Source organism: Lissotriton vulgaris, chromosome 12 (assembly GCF_964263255.1).
Source record: "Lissotriton vulgaris chromosome 12, aLisVul1.2, whole genome shotgun sequence".
Lineage (NCBI taxonomy): Eukaryota > Metazoa > Chordata > Amphibia > Caudata > Salamandridae > Lissotriton > Lissotriton vulgaris.
This window is the reverse complement of record NC_141700.1, coordinates 261,702,952-261,715,079: the sequence shown is the minus strand read 5'-3', so window position 1 is coordinate 261,715,079 and position 12,128 is coordinate 261,702,952. Positions and strand designations below refer to the sequence as shown.

Here is a 12,128-nt window from a genome sequence, read left to right as displayed (position 1 = left end):
CACAAGAGTTTCACTATTACAAAATAGAGGAACCTCCGGATGAGTACGCCCCTTTCGAGGAGGTTGAAATTCCACTTAAATTTCAAGAGCACCTGCTCTGGTTTAATGGCGCCCTAAAACACAATGATCACATAACCAGGCTCGGTCCACTAGGTAGACCAGGAGCCACGTGGCCGGTTCTAGCCAGCTACACACCACATCCTGACATTATAAGAATGTCTAGAGAAGAGCTGTTAGCACAGCTAAACACATTAATAAAAATACATAGGCAATTAGTCCAATATGTAATACGGACTGCAACAGTCCAGCCAGCTGTTAATACACCACAGCTGACCCCTCATCAGGGGAACACAAATAAAATTACACCACAGAACATACAGTCATGTCTTGGTAAAACACCCGCAAAACGGGAACAAATTCCTTTCTGGTTAGCCCAGAAAATCACTCAAATAGAGGCAGTATTTCCTGATACTACCCCTATTGAGAAACACAGAATCTTGACCATCTGCCTTCCTATGGGAATCGCACCACACGTGGAGGACTGCGACACTTGGGGTACAGTCTTTGCTTCCATTTACACAAAAACACACGGTGTTCCGTCTATGGCGGTAATACCAGACGTGCTAAAACAGATTCAAAATGAATTCGGTCCAGAGCCCGCTTTAAATCTAGGTATGAAATTACTGAAAGATTTCAAGCAGGTCACGGCTATATTATTAGCCAACGTAAAGGGAGAAGCGGCATCTGTGGCGATTCGCCAGAAGTTGAGGGAAACAGATATAAAAGATCCTGTTGAGCTTGCAAAAATCATAGAAAAATGCTATGAAGAATTAGGTAGAGACAGCTTGGGTGGAAAACCAGTTAAGCCCCAACTGCTCGAAAATCCTGAAAAATTATTTATTAAAAATAATTCAAACACTCCTAAAAAGAGCTGGGATGGAAATAAACAGTCCACTCCCAAGGAAAAAGTTTTCCAGTCCAGAGGAAGGTCTCCTCGACGGAGGGAAAGAACTCCGACTCGAGAACGCCAGTCTCCCCAGCGGGAGCCCTCTGAGAAAAGATATAACCTTAGAAATAGGGATAATTTGAAAAAACCTGATAGATATCAAAGTATTGATACACGTCCCTCTCGATCTCTTCCACAGAATTCGGAAAGAAGAGGACGGTCAGACCCAGGAGAGCACACCAAGTCCAAAGACAAGGAACCTGCTCAGAGTAAAAAATCTCAATTTCAGAAAAAGAAGGTAGCCAGTATTAGAGTAATCAACCATGCCGAGAATACTGAGGACACAGTTGAAAAACGGGGAGTGGGCATTGACAATGTTGGACAGTGCAGCAGAAATCAGTATAGCGCGCAAGATCTTGATGAGTCATCTGGAGACAGTGGACACGAATGAATACATTCAGGTTGAAACTGCCGACGCCAGACTTAGCGAGCCCCATAAAATATACGAAATAACATTGCGTATGGAGGGTGATAAGACTAGGAAAATTAAGGGTCTGTTTTGGGATAAACTCTCAAAAGGCTATGATATTCTGTTAGCTGAAAAAGATTGGCCCCCGGAGTTTGTCAGGGAGTGCCCTCGCGGCGAAGAAGTGATTATGCCTGCCTTCTCGAATCACATACCGATTCACAAAAAATATACATATGCCAGAAAATGGGCAGTAGCCCAGGCACCTGCATTGTATAAAAATCATGTAGGATGGGATGAGGATTCACCGCCTCACAAAATCCAACTAAAAAGTGAACCAACTGCCCAACGGCAGTATCCCATAAAGCAAGAAGCTAAAAAACAAGTCAGGGAGATCTTAGATCAACTTGAGTACCAGGGGGTGATTGAAACATGCACCTCTCAAATGAACAATCCTTTGTTTCCTGTCTCCAAGCCAGACAATTCATATCGTCTAGTTTTGGACTACAGACATCTTAATACATGTTGCAAAACTTTTGCAGTACAAAACTCGCATAGTGCAGCCCTAATGAATAACATAGTTAGGAAAAAATACAAAACGACATTAGACATTTCTAATGGTTTCTTTTGTCAAAACATTGCACCAGAAAGCAGATACTTGACCGCTTTCTCCGCATTTGGGTCACAGAAAAAATTCTGTCGACTCCCACAGGGGTTCAAGAACAGCCCAGGACTATTCTCAGCTAGGGTAACAGAGTTACTACAAATCTATGATGATGAAGCATTGTCTTACGTAGATGATATTTATCTCACAGACGACGACTTGGATACTCACTTGAAAAGAGTGAACACCATAATACTTGGGTTCGCAGCAGAGGGTTACAAATTCAACTTTAAAAAGTCCCGAATTGCCCATCTGACAGTACTGTTTTTAGGGTACGAATTATCAAGTGAAGGGAAAAGCCTAGCGGACAACTTCTTAGAGAAGTGCGCTGTACTCCAAGCTCCAAAAACGCTGAAGAATTTACAATCAATACTAGGTTTTCTGAATTTCGGAAGAACTTACATTCTAAATTACGCAGAGAGGGTTAAACCTCTCTACGAACTAATAAAACCTAATTTAAAACAAATCAATTGGACTCAAAAACACACAGAAATTTTGAGATCACTGCAAACAGACATGTTAGCAAAAACAAAATTAGATACACGTGACAACACGATCGATCTTGTAATCCGAGTCATCCCAGGAAGATGCGGATTCACGTACCTAACCTCTAATGAGGGAGAAAAGGTACCGATTTCAATTAAATCTCACTTGTACACACAAGCAGAAAAAACATTCAGTCACACAGAAAGAACTGTGAACGCAGTGCAAATCGCATTAGCAAATGAACGAGAACTAGCACACGGCAAACGGATTAATATCCTTATAGCGGAATCCGCCTTCGAGGCGCTATTCAGCCCAGTAAACCTGCCTACAGTGTCACTAGATCCGAAATGGATACAGTACATAGATTCTCTTGGAGCGGAAGACGTGAAATACTATTTCGCCCCGCAATACAAAGAACTGAATGATTTGGAATATGAAGAAGAATATCCTCTGCCAATCGAAATTCTGCCTCTCCCACAATACGCCTGTATAATCTATACAGATAGCTTTGTACAGCATTTTAATGTAGAGAGTAAATCCTACAATGCAGCATGTGCGATCATTAAAGGTCGTTGGCTGTGCGGTAAATTCAGACCGAAAGTAACAAAAACTGAATCAGTAAAGTACTGTTCGGTTCAAAGAACTGAAATCAGATCTTTAAAGATGGCGCTCGAAAATGCAGAACGCGAATTCCCCACACTTATAGTGTGCGATTCTCATTTTTGCGTCAACTCTTACAACAATAAACTGCAGAGTTGGATTGAAAACGACTACAAAGATGACACAGGTGCCACAATAAAGCATAAATTGCTCTGGAACGAGGTAGCTCTTTTAAGTAAAGAACTACAAAAGACTCACGTGATTCACGCACAGAGTCTTCAACGTGATGGCGTTCACGTTGCAGGGAATTCATTGGCTAATACAGCCACCACGGAAGCAACTAACCCGGCTTCCGTAGCCACAAAAAAGCGTACAGATAAGTACATAGACGGGGAAACCATGCTAGCAGTAAAAACGACTGTAAAAGGCGACTGTGCAGCACTACCCGTAAACTATCCACTCAATTATGCATACATAATCGATGCAAACTCCGTTCCTTTTGCTCGAATCCCTGGAGTGGGGGATAGAGTAATTCCAAACAGGAGCAGGAGGAGCTTCCTCTTACTGGAAGCACACATGGGGTTGGGTCTGAGACACCAAATAATCAAAGCCTCTCTGAAAGAATTACAATCAGAGTACTGGTGGCCAGGAATGAGTATAGATATTCAATGTTTTGCTCAAAATTGTGAAGACTGCAATAGAGATCGCAGTAATGAACAGGCCAGTGTAGTTTCAGGATCCCTTCTAGACAGCATAAGGCGGTCTATCTGCGCAATCAAAGAAGAGAAGCGCGTCCCAGTGTACAACGTTTAAGACGAAAAGCACTTAAATAATGTGGCCCCAGCGCTCGGCTGACGCTAGAACGGTTATAAAAGATTTGCGAGTCTTTATCGGCACATACGCAATTACCACGTTCCATTCTGACCAGGGTCCTGCTTTCAGCTCTCAAGCTTATAAGGAGGCCATGGCTAGCATAGGAATTGGGTTGTGGTATTCTTGTCCGTCGCACAAGTGTGGTAGAAAGAAAAAACCGGGACATAAAGCAATCTATAACAGCGAAGGTATTAGGTTCAGGCGCTGGGTGGGTCAAACATTTAATAAGTGTCCAGACTAGTCTTAACAACATGCCAAGAAATTCTCTAAAAGGTTTCAGCCCATACGAACTATTGTTCGGAATTAGAATGAACGTTCAGGACCTCGATAGTCAGATGTCAGTGGTACAAGAAGAAACAAAGCAGTTTGAAGTAAAAGACCGTTTGGCTGTTTTACAGGAACTGAATGAAACAAGAAAATCATTAAGCAACATAAAGTTAAAGCAACAGCCAAGTACCACTGACGAGGCACCACCCGCAACAGCCCCAGCAAGGCCTGTCTGGATTCCAAAGATTGGGGATCTAGTCAGAGAAAAGATCGCGGTTAAGAAGGAATTTGGGCCTTCTTACAGAAAAGCAGTACCTGTCTTAGCAGTCACCGGAACAAGATCAGTTGTGCTACCGCCCCTTGCTGGTAAAAAGGAGAACAGAGTCGTGTCCATCGACCTGGTAAAACCACAAGCATGTGGCCTATAATCAACAGTAGGCCCAGTGGACTCCCAAGAAACAACAGAATACCCAAACTTGCAACAATCCAAGAGGTTCAAACTGAAAGACTCATCACATTCGATCAGCCTGCAGTGCACAATGAAGGACTATGCAATACAGCCATGGAACTCGTGCCTCTTGAAACACAGATTGAAACAGTTCGTCAAGAAACAACACCAGTCTACAATGATGTGGCATCAGAAAGTGCTACCGAGAGACAGATTGAAAGAACAATCCCATCAATTGACAGAACTGCCTCTGGTTATTTCATCAACTTCGACAACTTCTCTGAAGATTTAAACGACCCAGAAGTGATGCCAGAAACAAAAAAGTCTTTTAAAGAAAAAGCAACGGAACTCTTTCATCAACTGAAGGAAATCTACCTTATTTCCCCTTGGCTAGAGTTCTGGTTTGGTCTAGGTGTATTTTTCCTCCTGCTTTGGCTCATCATGGTACTGTGTTTGGGAAAATTCATTGAAGGAAAATATATTACAATGGACACAGCAAGTCAGAACATCAACCTAGTCTTGAAACCACACAGATCATCCCACGTGAAGAAAAGAGAACTGTCAACAGTAAATGTCACAGCAATTCCAATACCTGGTGGGGTAGTATGGGAGAAAACAGACTATGAGATCTATGGTCCGGTCGAAATCCTAAAGTATCCTCATCAACTAAAGGTTTCCTTAAGTGACTTTGTGACACCTAGTACATTCTCTGATGATTGGGACTTTAACAGTATTAATGACATGATGTCTGATTTAGTAATGTCAGCTAGATTCACAGATCATGATTATTTACAAGGTTCATCTAGTTATGAGCAGTTATTCTGTTACACCCACTATGGGGATCATTACTTGCATAAATCTGCACAGCCTAGAAATGTTTTTATGTATAATCAATGGGAACATTGTTCTACACCACCTAAAAGCAGTTCTAAAGCATTTTTTGAGAAATTCAAATACTTCTCAGGGTTTAACACCAGTGATGCAGAAACGTTTTATTATAAACTGTTAGAAAAAACAGGAATGAAAACAATGCTGACAAATTCTAAATTGATATATTCAGAAGCATTTTATGACAAAATGATGACATTTGGTTTTGATTATTGGAAAAATAATATTGAAACGAAAACAATTTGGGGTACAAAAGATTGGCAGGTACAAGGCATAGAAGCACTATTTAGAACCTGCATGATACCAGAACAAATGTTATTTTTAAATGACACTGTACACCAAACATCTTGTCTTGGCCTAGCCAAGAACAAAGAAATGAAAACACCGTCTATACCAAAGCCAATACCTGAAAATGCAACAGCTGCTATTGAGTTAGACGTATCACACATTTTACATTTCAACAGAACACATCCTGATTGGAAAAAGTGGTTAATCTGGCCTACAGACACAAATAGCTGTCAAGATAGATTCCTGAATAAAACACAGGGTTTAAAAATGACCAGATTAGACCCTAGATACTCCCAGAGACAACATCCAGGGATTATAACAACATACAGTGTAGGGAAACTCTGCCTAGAATGGCTAACTACATCCACACTGGCTGAAATTAAGCAACACTTGTCTTTATTAAAAGATGGTGCTGATTTGCGCGATTTCATTCTTGGACCACGCAAACAGCGTCAAAAGCGTTTCATAGCGACCAGTATCTATGCTGCTTACAACGAGGCTTGGAAAGTAAAGCAAATTGAAACTGCTGAAAAAATACGAGAAATTGATCGTATTAATTTGGAAAAATCACTTTCTGTAGTAGACAATGGGTTAATGACTCTGTCTTCCAGAATATATTCTTTGGACAATATTGTATCCTCTGCCTTTGATGTGATAGACAGAGATTTGCTAATGTTACAACATGGCCAGTCTCAATTACGCTCTATTATAGAATTAGGCTGGACGCTGCAAAATCTTCGTTCAGGCTATGTGCCTTGGCGTTTAATCAACACGACGTCATTATTTTCCATTTTTAACCTTACTGATAAACAGATCAGTTTGGCACAGAAAGGAGCAGACTATACAATCTTGAGCATCGAGAAACTCGAGAGATTACCATTGACAATGTCAGAGAGCCCTGTCATTGAATGGATAATACACGGAATTATCACAATTCCGATAACAACTTTCCGATTTCATGAATGCCTTGAGTACATACCTGCTGGCCAGTATGAACAATTAGGTAAGGGATATGTAAAATCCGAATGGAAATTACCATACACTCATTCTTGCTATAGTGACAGCGACAAAAATGTATTTCTTAGTGGTGACAACTGTAAACACTCACTAAGCGGTATACTTTTGTGTCAGGGTATTAATTTACACGGAGCATGTGATGGAAATTCAAACAACCTTTCATGCCACCAGCTAGTCACACCTGCAACTCAGATAGAGCCCTTCTTTATGCAACTTGCAAACGGGAGTTACATTCTTAGAACGGATCACAGGTGCTGTGGCCTCGCGCCCGGACTAAGTTATCTAGTACAAGTAACGTCCATGGTCAAATGTTGTATGCAAGCATTGTTCCCGAGCGGGCCTCCAGACATAGTGACTCCCCTCTGGCCTCGTCTGAATCTCTATTCTATACGAATTGATACATTAAGCAAAATGAAATCTGTGCTTTTACAGACAACAGTGCCTATAACGTCATCTAAAGAGACGTATGATCTTCTAGTCGCAAGGACGGCTACTGAGGTCCATGACCTTTTATCAACAAATTGCCCCGTGCATTTCGTAGAAATGTTTAGCCAACTCCTTAACATGTCTAGTGCAACAAGCATCCCAGGCATATTTAAGACAGTCCTTACAGGACTGCTAACACCCTTCCAGGCAATTTTGGGAATCTTTCCTAATTTTGTGCACTCCATTTTTGGCGGCATTCCACTATTTTTGGGACTCATCGCAGGGATTCTATTTTTGACCATCCTGCTACGATATGGCAAGCCTCGGCTCAGACATAGCTCCCATGGGAATGGAAGAGACAATCCTAGCAATGCGCTACAGGGACAGGATAACTAACGTCCTCGGATTGGCCAGGCTGAGAGATCTAAACATGACCTGGTTCCTTTCATTCAGACCGATATGGCAAAATTGCATTTTACCTGTGCTACGGTGTATGCTTTGCGGCGAGGAATGCGTGTTGGACATCTGTCTTTCACTTCCATCAGCAGTACCGATGGACGTCGATACTTTGCTCAGTCCAATAACGGCTCACGCATTGTGTTGTCCCCAGCGGCTACCAATCCTGATGACGGCATTCGTGGAGACTCCTGTACTACAGCCAAGTGGTAACAGTGGAGCGAGTGACAAAAGCAACATCATCCAGGTACAACGTTCTGTGAGCATTGCTGGTCCTGCCTTCGATGACAGCAATCATTCTCACACCTGCCAAGTTACAGCGCTATCTAATTTGGTTGAACTATCACCTGATTTTGTAGACCAATTCTTTGCGAGCCTGTCTGATACGATGTTCTCACCCACAGAGAAACAATAACTTTTTGAAAAGCTTTCCGACACACAGCGTTCCCATGAACTCTGAATTCGGCCTTCAGTTTTGATCAACAAAAACTGCCAGGAGCTTTGGAAATATATTTTCTTTGAATTGGACAATTTTTTCTAATATTGACCTTTTTTGGCACGAACAATTCTTTGCTTAACGAAGAAACTATTCTTAGAGAACAGAAGCTTCACACTTCTATTTCTAAGCACATCTAGAGACATAACAACATAACACCAGCCTCTAGCACACATGTTATTACAATGCATTTTTATGTGATGATTTATCTCGCATTTCTTCTGTCAGAGATACTTCATGTGTAATTCCTTTTGCATAATCGTTCATTAATTTCAAATGCAATAATTCTTTGAATGATTACTATGCTTTAAAAAAAAAAAAAAAACGTACAGTACCTAAATTCCATGTATTGCAAGTACGCCTATTTCGAATGCATTTATGTATTTTGGGGTGGGCAATGTTACACATACATCTAATTGCTTAGTTTAGTAATTTTGATGGACATGTATACGTGGAGTGGGTGTTGCGTGCTTATCTAGGTTCCTGATCGATACTGTGACCTTATGCCCCTATTCGGCCATAAAACCATTTATTCCCTATATTGGCATAACCGTTCAAGTGCGATTTTCTGAAAAGTCATCTCTGGCCTCACACGAACAGAGCCACATTCCAGCATGACTCTCTGCTACTTCCTTTGCGACCAATTAGTGCAATGACAGAGCAGCAGTCACTATCTGATATTCCTAGATAACACTCCGAGTTCTTCAACAAGATAAAAACTTAGCAAACCTGGAAATCCCCGCTTGCTATGTTTTGATTAGTAATGGAACTCTAATGAGCAACTGATAACTGTCACTTCCTAGTGACATCTTTAATTGACGTCTTATGTCCAGCAAACTTGCGTCAAACCCGGCACCTGTCAGGTATAAATATTACCAACGTTGCCTTAAGCAATGCGAAGCTGTGAGCTGTTAGCTGTGAGCTACTGTTGCTGATGCCAGCTGCCTGCATGACCCCGTGTTGGTAACAACTAGCACTCTGTCGCTGCAGCCTGCTATCCTGTGGTGGTGAAGCTACTGATTACCATTATCGCCGCTACAGCGCGACCTATGGTGCAGTACGCTTGAGGAGCCGTGCAGCCGTCCTCTGCGAAGACATCCAGCCCAGCTGCCCGCGGACGCTGTCACCCCTCCTTCCTCGACGCGCTGAGAGAAGCCGCTGCCTTTCTCGTGCAGAGAAATCCAGTCCCGGCGCTTCCGGTTTACCCTCGCGGGTGACTGGGATATCGAGAGAGACCCCTGAAGGAGATACCAATCCTCCATCATTCTATTCAGAGGTATGGTGTTGACTAAACCCTTAGACGAGAATTCTTGAAACAAACCTTGGCAAAACCAACTTAACTTAAGCTACTTACTTACTCCCCTTCTCACGTGTTAGGCTTAGGTCAGGCACACTGGGGTAGGCTTAGTTAGAAGCACCAGTTGAGTATGTTAGCCTAATATATATATGACTGTATATATGTTTTATTACTTTTAAACCATTGTATGGCTAAGAAACCATATCAATGCTTTTACAGTTCTATTTCGCAATACTTATCTTACTGTACGTACTTTTTATAATAACAGTTATTGCAATTGTGGCAATACATTTCTCTTGTACGAGAAGAAAGACTGTTCAATAAATGTTAACCCTTTATTGATAAACGCCCGTCTCTCTATTCTCTACATACTGTGAAAGTAAACTGCACTAGACTGACTGAGTGAAATCTGTGTCTATTGTTTCACACGACCCTAGAGATCGACTCTTGATCTGAGGAGCAAAGTTGTCATGTTGCACGGTTGTTGGAAAGCTGAATCCCTTCTTGTCTGTGCCAAGGAAGCTGATCACTTCCTATGCAGAGAAGAAAGTTTCCAGTGACCTCTGAGCTAGTTGGTAACACAACCCAATTAAGTTTAGCATAGTCAGTGGAGGCCTGGAATATAAGCAGTTCCACGTCGATACTACTGTTTATGTTATTCCAATGCGCAGGGCCTAGTGGGAAACTAGGAACTACACTACATCCCAAGTTAATAAAACTACAGGAATATGCTTCGGCACACTAAAGGTTCTTCGAAAAATTATCGACCTTATTCCCATCAAAGCTAGAAAAGCATTAGTCCATGCTCTCATAACTCCCCACCTGGACTACGGAAATGCTCTCCTGATAGGTCTCAATCAAAAAGGCCTACACCAGCTACAATGCATTCAAAATGCAGCGGCTCGAATGGTGTTGGCCCTCTCGAGAAGAACATCTACCAAAGCAGCCTTAACCAAGCTACATTGGCTTCCTGTCAAGGAAAGAATTAGATTCAAAAGCCTCTGCTATGCCCATCGTATAGCTCATAATAAAGGCCCCACCTACCTTAGAAGTCTTCTGACCATCCATTGTCCGTTAAGAGACTTAAGATCTTCAGGAATGATGCAACTTAAACTCCCTCGCATTACGAGAGCCAAAATGGGAGGTAAATCCTTCCGTTTTTTGGCCACTAAATATTGGAACGCCCTTCCACTTCCTCTTCGGATGGAACCCTCCGAAACACTATTCAGGGCCAAATTGAAAACTCTTCTATTCCCCAAATAATTGCTGTCTTTACTCCCTCAGGTTTCATCCTCCTCAGTTTATGAAATGTAAGCAGTTAGCGCGGGGACACACAGTTTTGTGCAGCCAGGCGCTCTATAAATGTTTTTATTATTATTATTATTATTATTATTATAAAGAGTGAACAATATCAGAGCCAGGCCACTGCCCTGCTGAACACCAGTTTCAATCTTAAAAGGGACTGTGAGCTCACCACAGTAGCCATACCTAACTCTGGCAGTAATGAGCGCATACAACCTGATAAGGACAGAAAGAATGTTATGGGGATCACCCATCTTTTCCAGAACTTACCACAACTTGGCCCTGGGGATAGAAACGAAAGCTGTTTTCAGGTCAAAAAAGACCACATAAAGATGACCCTTGTGTAGTGAAACTGTTTTCCAATATAGGGCACACAAACGAAGCATTTGATCCAACATATTGACCCTGTTTCTGAAACCCGCCTGAAGCATTGAGAAGATAGAGTTGTCCTTTGCCCAGTCAAGCAGTCAGTCCAATATGAGGCGGCAGAATAGTTTCTGCAATGTGTTGATAAGGCTAATGGACCTATAGTTCCTTGGGTCCTCTTTGGGCCCTTTTTTGTAAATCTGGACAATCTCTGCAGTCATAAACAAACTAGGGATTGGGCCATCTGCAAGTATAGAATGAAACAGTACCTGGAAATATGTGTCCCAGATCAAAGGTTCTGAACTGAAAAGATCCCCAGGGAGGGAATCAGGGCAGGGAGCTTTTTGTGCTGGGAGTGACATTATTGCCACCATTACATCTTTGATATGGAAGGATAGAGGAAGACCTTCATCTAAGGGAAGACATGGGACATTTCTTGAAAAGTAAATCTTCTGCCCGAGGATCCATGCTTAGCAGAGAATCATCTCCTCAGCATATGCATTTAGCATGATCTACAACATACCTCCACAAAGAACCACCCTCTAAAAAATATATACACACACACACATATATACATGTATCACTACCACATAACTGTGTACAGCACCGTCTTTTGCAAATCTGGATATAGTCAAACCATGTTCTATATATCCACACATATTATCATACCTTCTTCTGCAATCCACACACAGTTCACCACGCCTCCTGAATGTTTGCACAGAGCACTACAATCTCCTTCACATCTGTACACATAGCAACACCATCTCCTGCATATTCACAGGCAGCACCTCAATAAAGTTAGGAGGTCACATGGTTACAGTCCTGAAAATATCTGCCATAAT

General features: G+C 41.9%; 1 protein-coding gene across 1 annotated transcript in view; it reads right to left on the bottom strand.

Annotated features, from left to right (window-relative positions):
* Nucleotides 1-12,128, bottom strand: part of CNGB1 (cyclic nucleotide gated channel subunit beta 1) — a 1,326,699-nt gene that overhangs the window by 432,601 nt on the left and 881,970 nt on the right. The gene's annotated exons all lie outside the window — the stretch shown is intronic.